Raw genomic sequence first — 25,235 nt, 5'->3', positions numbered from 1 at the left:
TATATTTAAAAATGTAGAATTTTGCATACCGTATAAGTGGTAATCCTAATATAAATAACTTGCATGTAATGTAAATAAACATTATAACATTCATATACTAATAATTGGTTGAATATATAGGAAATTAATTGTTATTACTGAGATTTGAAAAATGTTCGCCCTAACATGGATCACGTGACGTCAGTCAGCTGAAGCGCGGGATGCTGGTCGTCCTACACACCAGATAAAAAGTCTATTTTAGTCTTCATAATTTAGTGAATATTAGTGACCTTGTGTGCGAGGTGATGTATAAGTAAACAAAGTATTTATGTAGTGCGAGAAATAACTTTAAAGTTCGTTAATAAGGTCAATAATTGTGATAATATGCGTGAGGCATCCCTCGCCTCGTTCCCGCCAAAATCAACTGTTGACTAATGTGTTTTTTCAGACAATTATCTCGGGTGAAGATTTTTATAAATTTCTTGTGTTTAATGGTGTACTTTGACATTTATGCAATAAGATCACAGTAAACAGGTGATATCACAATATGCAGAATAACACTGTGGAAAAAAATAGTGAAATTCCAAGCGCTTTTGTGATTTATCACAGTATCAAGGAACTGTGACATTTAAGTATAAATTATAAATGTAAACACAGACCTAAAAACTTGGACTTTGAACTTATAAATAAAATTTACGTTTGTGAACATGTTTAGAACTTATGAATATTATTGTGTTCGTGTGAATGTTGTATTAAGAAGAACATTGACTCTGCACACGACTGTCAAGGTAAGTGAAATTTCACTCACGTAGCTCCTACGGGTTTAGCGCTCCCCCTGTGTGTTCGATCCCACAGCAAGCCAGTTCAGTGGGTTCAAATCCCTCCCTTGTGAGCTTCTGGAAGGTAAGTAACCACTGAACGTTCCAGCCATACAAATATTTTTCAAACGATAAAAATGACCTCTAAAACCTCATTAGAATTAAGTCAACCAAAATATTAAATACAGTCCACAGTAGCTTTCAGAGATTTGTACCAATTGTTCATAATTATTTAAGGAAGAACATCTACGTGAGTGAATTATAATTATTATTATGGGGAAGCGCTAAACCCGTAGCAACACCTGGGTGTGAGATGGACCTGACTAGCAACAGCTAGTCAGGTCCATCTCACACCCACCCGCACCCACTCATGTATTATCTAACCTATTTTTAAAACTACACAACGTCTTAGCTTCTATAACGGTACTCGGGAGTTTGTTCCCATCATCCACAACTCTATTACCAAACCAGTGCTTTCCTATATCCTTCCTGAATCTGAAATTTTCCAGCTTAAAACCATTGCTGCGAGTCCTGTCTAGGCTAGATATTTTTAGCACGCTATTTACATCCCCTTTATTCATTCCTGTTTTCCAAGAATGTTTAGTTTATATGTGGCATGGTTATTATCCTTTCCAACATTTAGAACTTTGCATTTGTCTATATTAAACTGCATCTGTCACTTCGACCATTGAATCAGTCTATTCAAATCATCCTGGAGTGCTCTAATGTCCTCATTAGAATGAATTGGACGGCCTATTTTGGTGTCATCAGCAAATTTGCTTATGTCGCTATTTATTCCCTCATCTATGTCGTTTATGTAAATTGTGAGCAAGGGACCCAACACTGACCCCTGTGGAACACCGCTTGAGACATAACATAAGAACATGAGAACGAAGGAACACTGCAGAAGGCCTACTGGCCCATGCGAGGCAGGTCCAAGTCTCCTACCGGCTTAAGCCAATGCACCCAACCTAGTCAGGTCAGGTCACATTGACTTAAGGGAGGAACACGGCAACCGACCTGGTAGCACAAGCTATCAGGTCCAACTCACACCCACCCACATCCACTCATGTATTTATCTAACCTATTTTTAAAGCTACACAACGTTCTGGCCTCTATAACTGTACTCGGGAGTTTGTTCCACTCATCCACAACTCTATTACCAAACCAGTACTTTCCTATATCCTTCCTGAATCTGAATTTTTCCAACTTAAAACCATTGCTGCGAGTCCTGTCTAGGCTAGATATTTTCAGCACACTATTTACATCCCCTTTATTGATTCCTGTCTTCCATTTATACACCTCAATCATATCCCCCCTAATTCTACGTCTTTCTAGAGAGTGCAGATTCAGGGCCCTTAGTCTATCCTCATAGGGAAGGTTTCTGATACATGGGATCAACTTTGTCATCCTCCTTTGTACATTTTCCAGAGAATTTATATCCATTCTGTAATACGGTGACCAAAACTGTGCAGCATAATCTAAATGAGGCCTAACCAAGGATGTATAGAGTTGAAGAACAACCTGAGGACTCCTATTATTTATGCTTCTTGATATGAAGCCAAGGATTCTATTAGCTTTATTGCGAACACTTATGCACTGTTGTCTTGGTTTCAGATTACTGCTAACCAGAACTCCTAAATCTTTTTCGCAATCCGTAATATTAAGATCTACATTATTTAGTTTATATGTGGCATGGTTATTGTCCTGTCCAACATTTAGAACTTTGCATTTGTCTATATTAAACTTCATCTGCCACTTCTCCGACCACTGCATCAGTCTATTCAAATCTTCCTGGAGTGCTCTAATGTCCTCGTCAGAATGAATTCGACTGCCTATTTTGGTGTCATCGGCAAACTTGCCGATGTCGCTCTTTATGCCCTCATCTATGTCGTTTATGTAGATTGTGAACAGCAGGGGGCCCAACACTGACCCCTGTGGAACACCGCTCGTGACGCTTCCCCACTCTGATTTCTCCCCATTTATGCAAACTCTCTGCTGCCTCTTTGTCACCCATGCCTCTACCCAGGAAAAAATTTCTCCTATTCCATATGCCTTAAGTTTCCTCAGTAGCCTCTGATGTGGATCTCTATCGAAAGCCTTACTGAAGTCCATATACACAATATCATATTCAATACCATGATCTACCTCCTCAAATACCTTAGTGAAAAAAGTTAGTAAATTCGTAAGACAGGAACGTCCCTGTGTAAAATCGTGTTGAGATTCATTAACCAGTTTATGCCTTTCAAGATGGCTACGAATTGCCTTGGCAGTTATTGATTCCGTAAATTTTCCCACTATGGCGGTAAGGCTTATTGGTCTATAGTTCGAAGCTAAGGACCTGTCACCTGCCTTGTAAATAGGTATTACATTTGCCATTTTCCACTTATCTGGCACTATGCCAGTTTGTAGTGATAATTTTGATATTTGATATTTTGGTAATGATAATAATAAATTTTCATTATTTTTTAATAGGAGTGAGCTGGGCGCTGGTGTCACTTATTTGAGAACTGATCGAACATTATGTTGTATATATTGCTCTTAACGCTCCCTTATTTAGATTCCTGAATGGCATTTGTATATATGTGAGCCTGGCTTACGAAGCCAAGGTTATTGTGTTTATGTGTGCTTTGGTGACAGTTTCAGTGTGATGGTAACGCCCAATTCTTTCTCCTTATTTGACTCTGTGACTTGTTTCTCTCCCATGTAGTAAGTTTGGTCCGCTCACCTCACTTCCTTGCCTATTTTCAGTACTTCGAAAATGTGCTTGGCTCCTATGGTTTTAACACTGACGCTGTGTACTCAAGGGGTTGATAATAAATATTTTGTACAGTAATTATAATGAGTCTGTTCACGTTGCCGAAGGTGTTCTCTGCTGTTTATAGCGAACAGCCTAGCTGCGAGATACATGAGGAACAGCCTAGCTGCAAGATATCATGAGGCAGAGCCTAGCTGTGAGTTATCATGAGGAACAGCCTAGCTGTGAGATATCATGATGAACAGCCTAGCTGTGAGATATCATGAGGAACTGCCTAGCTGTGAGATATCATGAGGAACAGTCTAGCTGCGAGATATTCTGAGGAACAGCCTAGCTGGGAGATATCCTAATTGTTTCACGATTACCGGAGGGAGATAAACCTTCACAACTCCTTGCGCTGAATAACCCACACGGGTTTAGTATTTCATATGAACATAATACTAGTGATTCGGGGCACAATGTTTCTGTTAATGACGAGTACTTTGTATGTTGTGATCATGTCTTGCACAGTTGTCCTTTTTTCTACACGAGTTAGGCGTAATTGCTACTCAAGGCTTATAATCTTCAGGAGTGTTACAGAAGCTAGTGAAGAGCTCTTGATCCAAGGAATTAGAGGTACCCTTTCTTCCAAACAAATCTGATTATATTTCACCCACCCCGTTCCTTTATAGTCCTTTTGAATTTAGAGCTTTATAACTCTTATATGTTCAGCGCTTTTAATTAAATTTACTTATAAAAGTTAGCCTAGCATTACAGTGACCTCCCAACATTACTATGTCCTCCCAACATTGTTATGATCTCCCAACACTGTCATGACCTCTCAACATTGTCATGACTTTTCAACATTGTCATAACCTCTCAACATTGTCATGACCTCTCAGCATTGTCATGACCTTTCAACATTGTCATGACCTCTCAACGTGCGTATATTTATTATTATTATTATTATTATTATTATTATTATTATTATTAACAAAAAATCTAAACTCTTAAATGGTCTAGTTAACTGAGACTGTTCACTTGCTTCAGTATTTAAAGTCCATATTTGTTCTATTCTATGTTTAATCCTCCTTCTTTGTTCTGTTATACTTTTACTTAAATTTGCCGATTTTTTATTTTTTTTTTTCTCGAGGGCAAAGCATGAGACGCCTGCAATGCAAATGCCAGGAGGGAGGGGGAGGGAGGAGGAAGATTAAGAGGAAGAAGAGACGAGACGGAGGAAGAAGGAGGATTAAAAGGTAAATGAGGTATAGGAGAATGATGAGGAGGAGCTGTCTCTAGTGATAGGGAGGAATATATGGAGGTCCTGTACCATTCTGAGGTTGGCGATAAAGATTTCCTCCTGCTCTGCACTCAAAGGTAGCCACAACTACCACCAAAATCACCGTCTTACAACTATCACCCCCTCCCCCCTACACAAACAAGATGGGTACCTTATCACCACCCTATCACCTTGGGAGTACCTTACCTGGGAGATGTTCCCTGCGAGAAGAGACTAAAGAAGCATCCCTAGACGAGAGGAATATTCGAGGGAACTTGATCATGACATACGAAATAATCAGGGAACTAGATAAAATGTGATATGTATTCTGTTAAAGAGGTTGACAAACCACAGGGACATTGGAAAATATTTTCTGTCAGCTTCAGAGCACTAAGTGGAAGACACTAGATGAAGTTATGCTGGAGGGAAACACTACACAGTTTTAAGACAGTATATGATTGGGCCCTGGAGGACGGAAATCAGTTAATCCGACTGTTAATAGTTAAGCTGTTCCAGAAGCTGTGAATCGATCGTTGTAAACAGAACTAGGTAAGTACAACTTAGTACACCCCCTCTCCCCACACAAACAAAGCACCTCCCTCACTTGAAAGTAAAACATAACAGCGTCACTGACACGTTAAATATCAGAGAGTAAAGACAAGAGAGAGAATCAACACAGGACGCTAATGAGAGGCACAAGGAACACAGAGATGAGCAGCAAAATACACAATGTTGTATTTCATACACTATTACCCATTAAGGCAAAGGAATTCAAGCATCCCTGGTAATAGGCAGAAAGTGGGGTAACAGTGTAAAGGGGCAGTGGCCAGGGTATGCGGGAGGGGAAAGGGGGATGGGGAAAAGAATTGGTAAGGGTCATGATTCTCCACGCTCTTCCGATTTTTGTCACTGCCTCGCTTATTTCTGCCTTTCCTCCTCTCTCTCTCTCTCTCTCTCTCTCTCTCTCTCTCTCTCTCTCTCTCTCTCTCTCTCTCTCTCAGATAAGCAGGGTGAACTCAAATCACATCTAGTAACCAGGTGTGCTTAGGATCTTGAATTGTGAGTTCGTTGACGTCCATCATAAGTTCTACACGCCGTTACTTTCAATGTTTACTCAATTACAAGTAATGTTAAATTTAAGTGTAATGTTCTTGTCTTACTGTTTTAATATTGTATTTTTGTTTCTGTTGCTCGGGAATGCCTTATTATCGAAGGCGTTATAATAATAATGTTAATAATAATATTATTATTGCCACAAAACTCTTACCTCATCCTCTCGCTTGTATTCCACTACCTCCCACTCTCCCACCCCCCTCCTTCCACTTCCATTCCCCTTCCTTCCCCTCCCGCTTCTTCACCCTCCCCTCCGACTCCTGCACCTACTCCTCCCACTCCCACTCCTTTACTTCCCCCTTCAGACCCCCACCATCCCACCTGCACATTTAGCCAGATTGTTTTGAAAATACTGTAAATGTCTCAGTTCAGCTAAATGTATTGACAAAGTTGTGAGTTGGGGAGCAGTGTTGGAAATTACTGGGCGAGAAGTGTTGACTAGGCTGGGTTGGGGTGGTAGGAGATATAGTGGTGGGGGTTGTAGATGAGTGATGGTGGAGTAGATTGGAGAGGTTGCAAAAGACTTTACCACGAGGACTCAAGAAAGCCAGGCAGTGTTGCTTATTTCCGGTCCTCTCATCCTCTTCCCCATTATGCAGCTTAAAATATCCAGCCTATTTACTGCTTGCCTACTTCGTGAACAGGGTCAGCAGGTGTAAAGGAGATTTACCCAGTTAACTCAGCTCACCCAGAATTAAACACGGGTCCTGGAAGTCCAAGCCCCTCGCACACAAAACCTCCTTTACCCCCTCCCTCCAACCCTTCCTAGGCCGACCCCTACCCCGCCTTCCTTCCACTACAGACTGATACACTCTTGAAGTCATTCTGTTTCGCTCCATTCTCTCTACATGTCCGAACCACCTCAACAACCCTTCCTCAGCCCTCTGGACAACAGTTTTGGTAATCCCGCACCTCCTCCTAACTTCCAAACTACGAATTCTCTGCATTATATTCACACCACACATTGCCCTCAGACATGACATCTCCACTGCCTCCAGCCTTCTCCTCGCTGCAACATTCATCACCCACGCTTCACACCCATATAAGAGCGTTGGTAAAACTATACTCTCATACATTCCCCTCTTTGCCTCCAAGGACAAAGTTCTTTGTCTCCACAGACTCCTAAGTGCACCACTCACTCTTTTTCCCTCATCAATTCTATGATTCACCTCATCTTTCATAGACCCATCCGCTGACACGTCCACTCCCAAATATCTGAATACGTTCACCTCCTCCATACTCTCTCCCTCCAATCTGATATTCAATCTTTCATCACCTAATCTTTTTGTTATCCTCATAACCTTACTCTTTCCTGTATTCACCTTTAATTTTCTTCTTTTGCACACCCTACCAAATTCATCCACCAATCTCTGCAACTTCTCTTCAGAATCTCCCAAGAGCACAGTGTCATCAGCAAAGAGCAGCTGTGACAACTCCCACTTTGTGTGTGATTCTTTATCTTTTAACTCCACGCCTCTTGCCAAGACCCTCGCATTTACTTCTCTTACAACCCCATCTATAAATATATTAAACAACCACGGTGACATCACACATCCTTGTCTAAGGCCTACTTTTACTGGGAAAAAATTTCCCTCTTTCCTACATACTCTAACTTGAGCCTCACTATCCTCGTAAAAACTCTTCACTGCTTTCAGTAACCTACCTCCTACACCATACACTTGCAACATCTGCCACATTGCCCCCCTATCCACCCTGTCATACGCCTTTTCCAAATCCATAAATGCCACAAAGACCTCTTTAGCCTTATCTAAATACTGTTCACTTATATGTTTCACTGTAAACACCTGGTCCACACACCCCCTACCTTTCCTAAAGCCTCCTTGTTCATCTGCTATCCTATTCTCCGTCTTACTCTTAATTCTTTCAATTATAACTCTACCATACACTTTACCAGGTACACTCAACAGACTTATCCCCCTATAATTTTTGCACTCTCTTTTATCCCCTTTGCCTTTATACAAAGGAACTATGCATGCTCTCTGCCAATCCCTAGGTACCTTACCCTCTTCCATACATTTATTAAATAATTGCACCAACCACTCCAAAACTATATCCCCACCTGCTTTTAACATTTCTATCTTTATCCCATCAATCCCGGCTGCCTTACCCCCTTTCATTTTACCTACTGCCTCACGAACTTCCCCCACACTCACAACTGGCTCTTCCTCACTCCTACAAGATGTTATTCCTCCTTGCCCTATACACGAAATCACAGCTTCCCTATCTTCATCAACATTTAACAATTCCTCAAAATATTCCTTCCATCTTCCCAATACCTCTAACTCTCCATTTAATAACTCTCCTCTCCTATTTTTAACTGACAAATCCATTTGTTCTCTAGGCTTTCTTAACTTGTTAATCTCACTCCAAAACTTTTTCTTATTTTCAACAAAATTTGTTGATAACATCTCACCCACTCTCTCATTTGCTCTCTTTTTACATTGCTTCACCACTCTCTTAACTTCTCTCTTTTTCTCCATATACTCTTCCCTCCTTGCATCACTTCTACTTTGTAAAAACTTCTCATATGCTAACTTTTTCTCCCTTACTACTCTCTTTACATCATCATTCCACCAATCGCTCCTCTTCCCTCCTGCACCCACTTTCCTGTAACCACAAACTTCTGCTGAACACTCTAACACTACATTTTTAAACCTACCCCATACCTCTTCGACCCCATTGCCTATGCTCTCATTAGCCCATCTATCCTCCAATAGCTGTTTATATCTTACCCTAACTGCCTCCTCTTTTAGTTTATAAACCTTCACCTCTCTCTTCCCTGATGCTTCTATTCTCCTTGTATCCCATCTACCTTTTACTCTCAGTGTAGCTACAACTAGAAAGTGATCTGATATATCTGTGGCCCCTCTATAAACATGTACATCCTGAAGTCTACTCAACAGTCTTTTATCTACCAATACATAATCCAACAAACTACTGTCATTTCGCCCTACATCATATCGTGTATACTTATTTATCCTCTTTTTCTTAAAATATGTATTACCTATAACTAAACCCCTTTCTATACAAAGTTCAATCAAAGGGCTCCCATTATCATTTACACCTGGCACCCCAAACTTACCTACCACACCCTCTCTAAAAGTTTCTCCTACTTTAGCATTCAAGTCCCCTACCACAATTACTCTCTCACTTGGTTCAAAGGCTCCTATACATTCACTTAACATCTCCCAAAATCTCTCTCTCTCCTCTGCATTCCTCTCTTCTCCAGGTGCATACACGCTTATTATGACCCACTTCTCGCATCCAACCTTTACTTTAATCCACATAATTCTTGAATTTACACATTCATATTCTCTTTTCTCCTTCCATAACTGATCATTTAACATTACTGCTACCCCTTCCTTTGCTCTAACTCTCTCAGATACTCCAGATTTAATCCCATTTATTTCCCCCCACTGAAACTCTCCTACCCCCTTCAGCTTTGTTTCGCTTAGGGCCAGGACATCCAACTTCTTTTCATTCATAACATCAGCAATCATCTGTTTCTTGTCATCCGCACTACATCCACGCACATTTAAGCAACCCAGTTTTATAAAGTTTTTCTTCTTCTCTTTTTTAGTAATTGTATACAGGAGAAGGGGTTACTAGCCCATTGCTCCCGGCATTTTAGTCGCCTCATACGACACGCATGGCTTACGGAGGAAAGATTCTTTTCCACTTCCCCATGGACAATAGAAGAAATAAAAAAGAACAAGAGCTATTTAGAAAAAGGAGAAAAACCTAGATGTATGTATATATATATATGCATGTGCGTGTCTGTGAAGTGTGACCAAAGTGTAAGTAGGAGTAGCAAGATATCCCTGTTATCTTAGCGTGTTTATGAGACAGAAAAAGAAACCAGCAATCCTACCATCATGCAAAACAGTTACAGGTTTTTGTTTCACAGTCATCTGGCAGGACGGTAGTACTTCCCTGGGTGGTTGCTGTCTACCAACCTACTATTGTAAACAAATCTAAAATATATTTAGTTGGGTTAGGCTAAAATAAATTGTTCTTGTTATAATAAGGTTAGGTAAGTTTTCTAAGATTCTTTTGGTGCAAAATTAAAAATTTTTACATTAACATTAATGAAAAAAATATATCTTTAAACGTATAAGAGAAAATTTTAGAAAGGACTTAATTTTAAATGAGTTCTTGCTAATTGACCAGTTTTACATATTCGGCACGACATATATATATATATATATATATATATATATATATATATATATATATATATATATATATATATATATATATATATATATATATATATATATATATATATATATATATATACTTTATGAAGCACTCTACACTATGCCAATTGCGTGCATTGAGGCAGAGGGTGCTGGGGTTATGCAATACGGGGATACTTTTATCGGATCATGCAACGACCAAAATACATCTAATTATTATTATTATTATTATTATTATTATTATTATTATTATTATTATTATTATTATTATTATTATTATTATTATTATTATTATAAGGAAGTGTTAAATCCGTATCGAAGAGATAAGCTGTATTCTAGAAATCTGCAAATTATCAAATTAATTTCAACAGTATGAATGTGTATTATAATTCTGAAGGCACAAAGATGTGGGCAAACATTATTGAGTAATTATGTAGATTTAACCTGAGATAACTCAGTAAAGTGAAAAAATAAATATTTTGAAGTAATCAAAGAGCATGTGTACAAGGGTAAGAGCTCTGTGTTGTAGGCGAGAAAAAGAACGTTCACCACCACGCGCAGCACGAAGAAAAAGTCGCCTGAGGAGGCGATTCTCTGGAACACAAAAGAACTCTGTTTTGCCAAAAAAAAAAAAAAAAAAGTCAGATAAAAAAGGAGAAAAAAACGAGTGGATGGATATTTTTTTGAGGGCATACTCTTGCAAGAAAGATAGCAGCTGTGCCAGGGTGATGTGGCCTACACCAAGGAGTTCACATGGCCACAGCCTTCTTTGGGCACAAGGACGAGATGGTGCCTTCACCACAGTGGGAGGTTCGACCTTGTGTGTGTGGTGGGGAATCACACTGGTGGGGACGGGCCTGCAGGGATGACAGGCCCAACAGCAGCGATGACGACATTGTCTCTATCACTTCTCTCACCCCCTTCCCTCCTATTTCCCCGCACCGGGAGGGAAGCTTTGACGTTCTCTCGCGGAGGTCATATAACTGAGGACGGGTGACACGGATGTAAGCGTTGGGACGGAGTCGATGGCTGGAGAAATGGGTTCTAAGGATGGGGGGGGGGGACAAGTTGAAGGGTTGAGTGGAGCGGGTTCGGTGCTTGGCAAAAGGTTGGGTTGGAAGGAAGGGTGAGGGTGGAAGGACTCTGTGGATGTTAGGGTGGAGGAATTCCTTGGATAGTGGTGGAAGGATTCTGTGGATGATAGGGTGGAAGAATTCCTTGGATGATAAGGTGGAAGAATTCTGGGGATGATAGGGTGACTGAATATAAGGATAGAGACTGGAGGAGAATGTGATGTGGAAGGGAAGGAAACAGGTTGGGGTAATCAGGGTAGACGTGATGGGAAACTAGAGATGTAGAAATCGACGTATTATTAAGATTGTTGAGGATATGAATGTTTAGCAGAGGTAGGAAAGGTTTATTGGGATAGGTAAGTGTACTGATTGATCATTAGGAAAGGGAAATGGGATGAGAAAGAAAGAGGCCTGATGAATTGAAGAGGGCCACATTCCCTCAAAGTTAAAGAACTATATTCTATTCCGATATGGAACCGAATCATTATGTCTCGTGTTCCATCACCTGATTCTTCATTCCAGAGGTAAGTATATTTTGAGACGTACATAAATATACGCTTGTACGCGCGTGGATGGACTTCACTGCCTGGAACCCTCGTTACGGGGAGCTTAATTCACGTTTTAGTAACCATTAACGGTTAGTGTCTTAATGTCGGTTGTAAATCTTTCCAAAATGTGTCAGATACCAAAGGCAAGCAGTAGTGGCAGTCGGATGTGTTTACAGGGCGAGCGTGACGACTGGAGATAAAGCTCAGTAAATTCTGTTTTTCTTCGGTCTTCTCCTGAGACAAATGGTAGTTTCGTATTATGTTGAGCTTAAATCTATAAAACTACCAGAGATAAGGTAGGAAAACTCACAAAGTGGCCTCAGATCTTATAAATTTACATGGAAAAAGTCTCCTTTATGTATCAGATAAACTACGATACATTGCTAATGAAAATAACATAGAAACCTATAAATTTAAAAAACTGTATACAAAGCCATATCCTCTTTGTGTATCACCTTTACACGTTTACCATATATATGTATATATATATATATATATATATATATATATATATATATATATATATATATATATATATATATATATATATATATATATATATATATATATATATATATATATATACATATATAATATATATATATATATATATATATATATATATATATATATATATATATATATATATATATATATATATATATATATTACATATATAATATATATATATATGTGTGTGTGTGTGTGTCGTGCTGAATAGGTAAAACTGGTCAGTTAGCAAGAACTCATGTCCTTTCTAAAATTTTCTTTTTATAAATTTAAAGATATATTTTTCATTTGTGTTAATATAAAAATTAATGATTTTTCACCAAAAGAACCTTGGGAAACTTACCCAACGTTATTATAACAAGCGCAGTTTAATTTAGCCTAATCCAACTAAATATATTTGATATAAGTTTGCAACAGTTTAATAAAAAACAAACACAATGAAATAATTTTTTTTTCGTTAGGTTCGGAATGAGTTTTGTGAAATTATTGCATACACAGATTTTCTCTTGCCTTATTCGGCAAGACGTGCGTTTTTATTTAAGCCAAAATCGCAAGTGTTACCTATTCGGCACGACATTATTTATATATATATATATATATATATATATATATATATATATATTATATATATATATATATATATATATATATATATATATATATATATATATATATATATATATATATATATATATATATATATATATATATATATATATATATATATATATATATATATATATATATATATATATTATGCTGAATTTACTTTAATCCCTATTTAAGGGACTAAAGTATTATTAGCTGATGGTGAAGAGGTAAGTTGCAGCCTTAATGACCCTTGTGTAGTCAATAGGCTTTAAGCCTCATTAACCAACCAGCCAACTTCAAAGTAGCGGCAACGTCCTCGTCATCTGTACGGACTGCGAATGACTGAATGTATATTAATGTTGTGGGTAAATACATTAACTCTGTTGGCAAAGTAAACAAAGAAGTATATGTCTGTTAATGGCTTTGGGGATCATCGCTTCCGTGGCCTGGTCTTAAATCAGGCCTTCTTAATTGAAAAGGAAATATTGTAGGACAGAACTCTTAAGGAAACACAGGAAAGTAAAGTATATACTGAATGTAAGTATTCACGAGAAAAGATCAGCAATCCTGTCAGCGTGCAAATGCTGTAGCAAACTTCCGTTGCAAATTTATGACGTTTGGGTAGCACCTCCCAGCATGGTTGCTGGAAAAAATACACCTCACAGTGTATATGACTGATTCGTACCGACGAGCCATTTTTTTACTGTCTCGATGTAAACTTACCTCACGGTAGTACTATAAATAATAATAATGATATTTAACTAATATTCGTATAGATTTCTGTCGTGAAACTATGGAAACCTTTTTTTTTCATAAAGTAGGAAGCAAATGAAAGGGTAAAATAAAAAAAGGAATCAAGAAAAGACAAGCAAATAAAACATACGAAAACATAAAACGGAGAAAGTGAAAGTCAAGAGAAAGAACAAAAATGCAAACTTAGGCGGGGAAAATAACACTGCAAAAAAAAGTAAAAATAAAGTCGAAGGGACAAAAAAGAAACGACGGGGGGAAAAAAGATGAGGAGGATAGTAAAAGCTGGTGTGAGGGAGAGGCGACGAGACACTGTCTGGGGTGGAGGAAGCTAGACTATAGGAAGGAAGACAGAGATCTGAATGTCATAAAAGATGGGTCGGGCGATCACCTGATTGTGGGACTCAGGATTTATGTGAAGCTCTTATCGAGGAGACTGGCAGAGAGAAGGGGGCAAGTAGGGAAGGGATAGGGATGGATGGACGAAATAAGAGACATAAGTACAGTGAGAGAGAAAGATTTAGAAAAAAAATAGCATAAGGGTCGCTAGAACGAGGGCTTACTGTCGCAAACAAATTAAAACGAAATATCACATCAGATGTGTTGAATTACGACCACAGCGTTGTATGTGTAACTGAAGAATTAGTTTATTCCGAATAGTTTTGTGTGAATATTCTTTATTGGAAATGTTTTTATTTACAAGTTGTCATAGCTGCGTAAGCGACCTATGTATTTTTTATTATAAAATTCTATCTTTTATTTCTATAAAAAATGTGTAAAAATTTTGCTCTCAGAGTTTTAAAATTACCTGCCATTACTGCTTCTGCCTCAGTTTATACTAAAGATCAAAAGTTTATCACAGGAATATAAGATAAAAACTGTGAAACTGAGCATTGGTCGCAGTGTTCTGTATAGAGTAGCTATAGTGAAGGGTAAATGCCTGGCTCTATAGCATCCAAGTGAGAGGTATTACTGTGTAGATGGTTTTGTATGGTACCTAGATGTACCTGCCACAGTCCCGTCGTTTGACCATCACCAACAACCCGATTGGTCAGAGACCGGGCCGACAGCGGATGAACGATGGAGTCTCCATAATTTCCTGGTTTGAATTACCCACATGGGTTTAGCGCCCCCCTGAAATTCCAAATAACAAGATTAGATTTTGCCACCGAAGTGGCTAGTTTTGTGTGCACCCCATACACATCCTGTGGAACGGTAGCGCAAGAGCATATGGATACACAAAAGGCCCAGAAACTAGGCCCCAAGAGGGTTAACAAGAGTACATTTGGATTTATATCTACATTTCACTTACGGTTCCTAAGTTCAAATAATAAGTCCTGTCGTTTCATATATATATATTTTTTTGTATTCATTGGAAAGCTCTAACTCAGGAAGAAGGAAGCAGGAGGAGAAAAGGAAGAAGGTAGGGAGGAGTAACAGAAGGGATAGAAGAGGACAGGTTACAAACCTGTGACTTCTTTCCTCACATCCTTATAGATTCGGACAGTTGAACATCTCCCTCCATCATCCCCCTCTACTTCTTTTCCTTCTCCCATCTAACTTTTCCTTCCCTCTCTCTCCCACCCCTTACCTTTCTTCCCTTCCTCTCATTTCCTACCCGACCCTTTCTTCCTTTCTCCCGCCCTTCATCTCCTTCCCATCTGCTACTCACCTCGTCTTATCAGATAACTTAACTTTTTTTTCCTTCATTGGCTCTTTCCAGTGATCCATCTCACCCATTTTCCATTCCCTACAATCTCTCCTACCTCCTGCGTCTCAAAGATCTCTCCTACGCCCTCCGTCTCGCCAATCGCCTCTACTCCCTCTCTTCGTCTCTGCAGTCTCCTCGACCCCTCCCTCCATTCCCCCGACCTTCTCTTTCCCATTCTTCATTACTCTCTTAAACACTGGATCCAACAAGCTGTTACCTCCTTCCCCTTACTCTCCTCTCTCTCTCTCTCTTTCTCTCTCTCTCTCTCTCTCTCTCTCTCTCTCTCTCTCTCTCTCTCTCTCTCTCTCTCTCTCTCTCTCTCTCTCTCTCTCTCTCTCTCTCTCTCTCTCTCTCTGTCTCTCTCTCTCTCTCTCTTTCTCTCTTTCTCTCTCTCTTTCTCTCTCTTTCTCTCTCTCTCTCTCTCTCTCTCTCTCTCTCTCTCTCTCTCTCTCTCTCTCTCCTCTCTCTCTCTCTCTCTCTCTCTCTCTCTCTCCTCTCTCTCTCTCTCTCTCCTCTCTCTCTCTTCTCTCTCTCTCTCTCTCTCTCTCTCTCTCTCTCTCCTCTCTCTCTCTCTCTCTCTCTCTCTCTCTCTCGCTCTCTCGCTCTCTCTCTCTCTCTCTCTCTCTCTCTCGCTCTCTCTCTCTCTCTCTCAACATTCATTTAAGACAAGCTGGTGTCGCGCCACCAAGATAAAAATGAGCATCATTAAACGCTCTTTCTAGGAAGCATGTGTTTCTAACGGCACCTAATGAGTTATAATGGTTCTTGAGACGCCCCGGAGGGTGGGAGGGAGCGAGGGAGGAACAGAGGTTGGGGGAAGGGTGGGAGGGCGAGTATTAGGTTGGGTGAAAAGGAGGATGGTAGATAGTATGGGAGGTTGGGTGGGAGGAGAAAGAGAAAAGGAGGGGGAATTATGAGAGAAATATGTGAGTTTGGACGAGAGGGGGAGGGGAAAGGGATGTAAGGGGAAAGGGAGGAAGAATTATTAAAAGAAGCTTGAAAGTTTTGTGGAGTCTTTCACTTATGAACTTCCATAGAACAGCTCATAAAATTTAAGCCGGAATCTATTGTTTATTACTCTGTATCCAGCCAGCGTGGTGCTATCAGTTTTGGCTTAATCTGCCTTCCCCATGATTATGATAATTTTTTCACACTCCAATTGTCTGTTAAATCCCACGGTCACATAAGTTTGTTAAAATTTCAGGTCTCTAAATCAGCCATCAATTCTATATTTATATACTATACATTCTTAATCAACCTACCTTGCTATTCTCTACTTGACCAACCATCTCCAAAACACATCTGCCCCCTAAGATACACTGTTCACATTACCATCTAATTTCTTCACTTATTCTCAGCATAATATTAAGACAACAATTGATCTCAGAGACATCTCCGCTGCCTCCAGTCTCCTCGCTGCAACATTGAAGCACGCTTCACCCACGTATATTAATGTTAGCAGCATGCAGAACCAGCCTTAGATTGAGATAAGATTCTACCTGCATAACAGGTGAGACAACACTCCTCCTGTACAACAGGTAAGTACAATTCCGTCAGTGTGTATCACAGGCAGCGATCCTCCCTCCCTCCCTCCACACAAAGGTTTAGTAAGTACAACTGTCACAGTGGGTATCAGTCAGCGAGCCACCCACCCGTGTGATGGGGACTAATCGCTCAATTCCATTTTTAATCAGTGCTCTTTACCCCTGGTACGGTGCTCACCAGCCCAAAACGCTCACTAAAGCTCATTGACGGCTGCAGAAAATGCTATACAGGAATTTACATTGTGATACAGAGATTTGAAGTGTTATAAAAGGGTTTACATTTTTATGTAAAAATTTACAAAACGGTACGTGGGTTTATAGACCTCTACATCTATTTGCAGTATTATACAACATTCTTCAACGTGGCACAGCGATTTCTAATGAAATACAACCATTTGCGTCCCGATAAAGCGATTTAAACGCAATACAACAATCTGTTGAGGTAAAGCAAACTTCAACAAGATACAGCTATTTAAATCATGTTACAGCGATTTTTCCGCGTTGTACAGTGACTTAAAGTAGATAAAGCGGTATTTTTTGTACGGTGGTGGAGTCTATAAATTAATATGCTTGGTATTAAACTTTGCGTTGGTGTTAAACTTGCGCTTTTGGCTTAAATAGCAACGCTCTTCTTGCCGAATAGGGCAAGCGAAAATTTGTGTAGGCAATAATTTCGCAAAAATCATTCAGAAACTAACGAAAAATATGTTTCATTGTGTTCATTTATTATTAAATTATTGTAAATTTATCTAAAATACATTTAGTTGGATTAGGCTAAATTAAATTGCTCTTGTTAAAATAAGGTTAGGTAAGGTTTTTAAGGTTCTTTTCTCCCACTTGATAATAATAATATTAAGTGGTACAAAATTATTAACTTTTACATTAACATAAATTAAAAATATATATATCTTTAAACGTATAAGAATTTTTTTTAGAAAGGACTTAATTTTAAATGAGTTCTTGCTAATTAACCAATTTTACCTATTCGGCACGACATTTTATATATGACGAAGTATTCGAGGTGTAGCTCTGAGTTGTTATCTGTGTTCTTCTATTCCCTATTGTGTTTTTGTCAACGTATTTTTTCTTTAAATGAAGTCTACACAGAATATAGAATATAAGAGGTGGTAGGAGAAAATATTCAAACAGCTTCAGGGAGAACCTGAAGCTGTTTATGCTTTTCTCTGAGGATGAAGGCCCCAAACACAGTTCCAGAGGTGATACCTATATATATATATTTTTTATTTTTTTTATTATCACACTGGCCGATTCCCACCAAGGCAGGGTGGCCCGAAAAAGAAAAACTCACCATCATTCACTCCATCACTGTCTTGCCAGAAGGGTGCTTTACACTACAGTTTTTAAACTGCAACATTAACACCCCCTCCAATATATATATATATATATATATATATATATATATATATATATATATATATATATATATATATATATATATATATATATATATATATATATATGCAATAAGATCACAGTAAACAGGTGATTTCAGAATATGCAAAACAACCACTCTGAAAGAATATATATATATATATATATATATATATATATATATATATATATATATATATATATATTGTTTTCTGGTTATTTTCAAAATGTTTATTAATACTATACGGTGCTAAGCTGTGCTTTATAAAGGTGAACCTTATTTCATCTTTGTCTCTTAATGCACTTGTTCTGATTCTGTTTATATAATAATGGGACTTGAAGAATTTTGTTGTTTTGATTTGCTTAATGTATCAAGTCTGAACAGTAATCGTAGAAATAACACACAAAAAATTATTTTACTTTAAATCTGCAGAGAGGTGTGCAGCAAACATTGTTAAAAGTTATATTACATGTGAGTGGGCAGTAATAGAGGCTTTTATTAATTAATAAACACTAGCAAGTGCATATCTACACGTAGGCTACAGACAAGCGCGCGCACACACACACACACACACACACACACACACACACACACACACACACACACACACACACACACACACACACACACACACACACACACACACACACACACACACACACACACACACACACACACACACACACACACACACACACACACACACACACACACACACACACACACACACACACACACACACACACACACACACACACACACACACACACACACACACACACACACACACACACACACACACGCACGCGTGCCCGCGCGCGCACGATAGTTTTAGGTATAGCTAGATAGGTGACTGGAAAAAAGTGTTGTTAAGGTAAATTATAAGGACAACGAAATATTATGATTAAATCCGTAGAGTTGAATTTTCATGTACTGCGGATAACAGTGAAGAAAAGATAAGTTGTAGAACAGCGTATATTGGGAAAACATTTCGTTCTGTGTGGAGGGACGTGGTGTCTATAGAAACTTGTTACACAATGTATCTGTGTATCCATAATGATGTTCAGAGGAAGGAAGGATCAGCCAAATTTCACGTCAGTCGGTTGAAAGTTAAGAGTTGGATCCAAGAATTGCATCTCAGTGCCTGCAAACTCAAGTTATTACAGATTGGTAGTTACATCGGAGAATTATCAAACACTTGAAAAACATCTAATTTCGGTGTTAAAGAAAAGAGACGAACAGGCAACACTGGAATACATGCAGGGTGGCAGATGTTGTCGACTAGTATGTTAGGTAGACACTTGCTGGAGAGCATCGTTCTTAGAGACCACAGAAGACGGAAATTATACCACAAGACGGGCAGTCATCAGCAGTTTCTTACTGATCTATATCTTTCCCGACGACATCGTTGTGTCAGCAGTCATTCATTCTTCGCCTATGTCACAGTCACTCACAGTGCTGATTCCTTCAGCTTCACCGCACCCTTTCTAAAGCAAGAGGAACCCCTCTTGCTTTAGAAAGGCTCTTGATCCGAAGAATTATAACTGCCTCCTCTTCTTCCTTGGATCAAATCTAATTAGCTTCCATTCTCCAGACGTTGTGTAAATCTTACCTACCCTATTTCCCCACAGCTTATCTCACCTACACCCCACAGCCTCTCATCGCAACAGTCCCCCACAGTTTTTCATCTCACCTGCACCCCCCCCCCCTTACACATCCTCTCATTTCAACAATCTCCAGTAGTCTCTCATCTCACCTGACCTTCCACAGCCTCTCATCTCACCTGCACCCACAGCCTCTCATCTCACCTGCCCCCACCGCCTCTTCTCTTACCCTGAGACAAACTGAAAGCCTTCCCTTCCCACCTGAATCCCCCCTCCCATCCTTCTCCCCACCCCGATAATCTGAAGGCCAAACTTGGGCCAAAGAGCGATCTCTCTTTTTCAATTTATCATATCTATCAAAGGCGGTTTTAGTCTAAAGTTGGGTTGAGGCTCCACGAACCACACATTAATTACCCGGATCCACCAGCCTTGAAAAAAGAAGCATTATGACCCTTAAGTCTGAGAGCAATAAGACTCGTTTTTCATCGCAGTGTCTTAATAATTGGGATGGAGGTGGGGGGTTGGAGGGGGTGGAGTGTTGGGGTGGAAGGTGCCTTTCTCCCTGCCAGTTAATAGCCGTCATTAAACCATGATAAGTCGAGGTAATTATACAAGTTTGGGTGAGCGTTGGTGCTCCGGACATTGGCTGCAACACTTGGGAACACAGCCCGATGGAAAGGGGGTGAAAAACCTCTCCCACTCCCTCTTTATGGCGGCACAGAGCGTCCCTCCATCCCTGTATAAGAACATAAGAATTGAGGAACTGTGCAGCAGGCCTACTGGCGCATGCAAGGCAGGGGCAGCCTCTCTCCCTGTTTAGTGGGAGGTTGGGATGCTGCGTCCTCACCGGTGAGAGATTCAACTCAAAGTCGTAAGGTTCCAGACTAGATTTCCTGGCAGGGAGAAACATTCCTTACACCACTGCTGCCCCTGCCACCTAGCACCTGTGTGTTAAGTAACTGTTTGGTCGCGACGACTGATGTTAGTCATCACAGATACATCACAGTACGTTTGCTGACAGTCTTCACACACACATTACTGTACATGTGATGACAGTCATCACTGTACGTGTGGTGACAGTCATCACAGACACATCACTATACGTGTGGTGACAGTCATCACAGACACATCACTGTACGTGTGGTGACAGTCATCACAGACACATCACTGTACGTGTGGTGACAGTCATCACAGACACGTCACTGTACGTGTGGTTACAGTCATCACAGACACATCACTGTACGTGTGGTGACAGTCATCATATACTCACCACTGTACGTGTGGTGACAGTCATCACAGATACATCACTGTATGTGTGGTGACAGTCATCACAGACACATCACTGTACGTGTGGTGACAGTCATCACAGACACATCACTGTACGTGTGGTGACAGTCATCACAGACATATCACTGTACGTGTGGTGACAGTCATCATAGACACATCACTGTACGTGTGGTGGCAGTCATCGCTGACACGTCACTGTACGTGTGGTGACAGTCATCACAGACACATCACTGTACGCGTGGTGACAGTCATCACAGACACATCACTGTATGTGTGGTGACAGTCATCACAGACACATCACTGTATGTGTGGTGACAGTCATCACAGACACATCACTGTACGTGTGGTGACAGTCATCATATACTCACCACTGTACGTGTGGTGACAGTCATCACAGTCATCACTGTACACAGTCATCACAGTACTGTATGTGTGGTGACAGTCATCACAGACACATCACTGTACGTGTGGTGACAGTCATCACAGACACATCACTGTACGTGTGGTGACAGTCATCACAGACACATCACTGTACTTGTGGTGAGTCATCGCAGACAGTAATTATTTCCATGTTCGGTGAAAAATTCCATTGCGACCCTTGTTTTTGCCGTGGGTGAGGTGGGTAGCTCTCGCTGCCACTGTCCCCTTCAAGAGGGGCGTAGAGCTGCTGGTCATGGTACTGGATCCATGACATTAGAGCTACACCTCCCTTCCTCGGGTCAGTCGTAATCACTTCCCATTCCTTGGGCTTTGTATGACCGCTTTGGGTTCAGTGCCTTCCCGTGAATATATGTCGAAGTATATATTCAAAGTTCTCTCTTATCGCTATGAAGTTATTATTCTATTTACACGAAACGCTAAAATCGTAAGGAATAGTAGAAGCTCGACCCTCCTTTCGCTAATGAACACCCAGAGACATCTTTCTCTCATGGACTAAGCACAGTTTGCTGTGTCAGCTGAGGATATGAAACACAAACAACACGAGAAAGGAGGACATTATTATTATTATTATAATCATAACTAAGCGCTATAGGAAGGGAGAACAATGCATGGAGTTTATTCGATCCTCTTAATGTTATTTTATACTCTCGTAAAGATAGAAACAGTTGGGATTGGTAGCTTCCAGCAATTGAACAAATCTCCCAGACGAGTGTGGAGCCACGTGTGTCCCCGAGTCCTGCTCTTTTATGATATAGCTTCCACTCCTTTGTCATTTCCTTAGCCCAGATTTTTTCTTTGATATCAACAAGCTTTAAGATCTGGCTGCTGCCATGCTCTATTCATTGGAAGTTTGTGGCTTATAACACGCTGCCACAAATGTTTTTTATCCCTAAAGTTAAGTTGAGATACGGAGTATTGTCTCTGCAGGGAAAATGGGATTCCTATCAATAAATGGTGCATCTTGACTTATGTTTCCTTGAGAGACCTCCTCTTAGTACTCCTGCAGCTACTTGCAAGGGTATACATACCCAGAGGTGTGTATCAGTGTATATACACGGAAAGATGTGTTTCAGTGAATATACACGAAGAAATGTGTATAAGCCGAAAGGAGTATATCCCTCGGTGTATAAACAGGAGAGATATGAATCTCTTAGTGGATGTACACCGTGAGGCATATATCTATGACTGTATATACAATGTGAAGTGTATATATTTATATATATTTGTGTATATACATTTAGATGCTTATATCGGTGTATATACACAGCCAAATGTATACCTTGAGGTGTGTATCCTTTAATGTATACAAACCGAGAGGTGGGTATGTGTTTATATATCACAGAGGTATGGGGAACACAAAGTGGTCATTGCAGTGATGTATAATCCACCACAGAACTGCAGGAGGCCAAGAGAGGAATATGAAGAGAGCAACAGAGCAATGGTGGACACACTTGCTGAGGTGGCAAGGAGAGCTCACTCCAGCAGAGCAAAGTTGCTGGTGTGGGGATTTCAACCACAGGGAGATTGACTGGGAAAACCTGGAGCCACATGGGGGTCCCGAAACATGGAGAGCCAGGATGTTGGACGTGGTGCTGGAAAACCTCATGCACCAACATGTTAAGGACACTACCAGAGTGAGAGGGGAGGATGAACCAGCAAGATTGGACCTTGTGTTCACCCTGGGCAGCTCAGACGTTGGGGACATCAAGTATGAGAGTCCCCTAGGAGCTAGCGACCACGTGGTTCTGTGCTTTGAATACATAGTAGAGCTGCAAGTGGAGAGAATAACAGGAGTTGAATGGGAAAAGCCTGACTATAAAAGAGGGGACTACATAGGGTTGAAGAACTTCCTACGGGAGGTCCAGCGGGACAGAGAACTGGCAGGAAAGCCAGTAAATGAAATGATGGAATATGTAACAACAAAATGCAAGGAGGCAGTGGAAAGGTTTATTCCCAAGGGCAACAGTAACAACGGGAAGACCAGAACGAGCCCCTGGTTTACCCGACGGTGTAAGGAGGCAAAAACAAAGTGCAATAGAGAATGGAAAAAGTACAGAAGGCAGAGAACACACGAAAATAGGGAGATCAGTCGCAGAGCCAGGAATGAGTACGCACAGGTAAGGAGGGAGGCCCAGCGACAGTATGAAAATGACATAGCATCGAGAATCAAGACTGACCCGAAACTGTTGTATAGCCACATCAGGAGGAAGACAACAGTCAAAGACCAGGTGATCAGATTAAGGACAGAAGGTGGAGAACTCACAAGAAATGATCAGGAGGTATGTGAGGAGCTGAACAGGAGATTTAAGGAAGTTTTTACAGTAGAGACAGGAAGGGCTGTGGGAAGACAGCACAGAAGGGAACATCAAGAGGGAATATACCAACAAGTGTTGGATGACATACGAACAACTGAGGAGGAGGTGAAGAAGCTCTTAAATGACCTTGACACCTCAAAGGCGATGGGACCGGACAACATCTCCCCATGGGTCCTTAGAGAAGGAGCAGAGATGCTGTGTGTGCCTCTAACCACAATCTTCAACACATCCCTTGAAACTGGGCAACTACCTGAGAAATGGAAGACAGCTAATGTAGTCCCCATATTTAAGAAAGGAAACAGAAACGAGGCACTAAACTACAGACCTGTGTCTCTGACATGTATTGTGTGCAAAGTCATAGAGAAGATTATCAGGAGGAGAGTGGTCGAACACCTGGAAAGGAACAAGATTATAAATGAAAACCAGCATGGGCTCATGGAAGGCAAATCTTGTATCACAAACCTCCTGGAGTTTTATGACAAGGTAACAGAAGTAAGACACGAGAGAGAGGGGTGGATAGATTGCGTTTTCCTAGACTGCAGGAAGGCCTTTGACACAGTTCCCCACAAGAGATTAGTGCAGAAGCTGGAGGATCAGGCGCATGTAAAAGGGAGGGCACTGCAATGGATAAGGGAATACCTGACAGGGAGGCAGCAACGAGTCATGGTACGTGAAGAGGTATCACAGTGGGCGCCTGTTACGAGCGGGGTCTCACAGGGGTCAGTTCTAGGACCAGTGCTATTTTTGATATATGTGAACGACATGTTGGAAGGAATAGACTGTGAAGTGTCCCTGTTCGCAGATGACGTGAAGTTGATGAGAAGAATTAAATCGGACGAGGATGAGGCAGGACTGCAAAGAGACCTGGACAGGCTGGACATGTGGTCCAGTAACTGGCTTCTCGAATTCAATCCAGCCAAATGCAAAGTCATGAAGATTGGGGAGGGGCAAAGAAGACCGCAGACAGAGTATAGGCTAGGTAGACAAAGACTACAGACCTCACTCAGGGAGAAAGACCTTGGGGTGACCATAACACCGAGCACATCACCGGAGGCACACATCAACCAAATAACCGCTGCAGCATACGGGCGCCTGGCAAACCTGAGAATAGCGTTCCGATACCTTAATAAGGAATCGTTCAAGACACTGTACACTGTGTATGTTAGGCCCATACTGGAGTATGCAGCACCAGTCTGGAACCCACACCTGGTCAAGCACGTCAGGAAGTTAGAGAAAGTACAAAGGTTTGCAACAAGGCTAGTCCCAGAGCTCAAGGGAATGTCGTACGAGGAAAGGTTAAGGGAAATCGGACTGACGAC

Source organism: Cherax quadricarinatus, chromosome 48 (assembly GCF_038502225.1).
Source record: "Cherax quadricarinatus isolate ZL_2023a chromosome 48, ASM3850222v1, whole genome shotgun sequence".
Lineage (NCBI taxonomy): Eukaryota > Metazoa > Arthropoda > Malacostraca > Decapoda > Parastacidae > Cherax > Cherax quadricarinatus.
The sequence above is the reverse complement of the archived record's forward strand: the minus strand, read 5'-3'. Positions refer to the sequence as shown.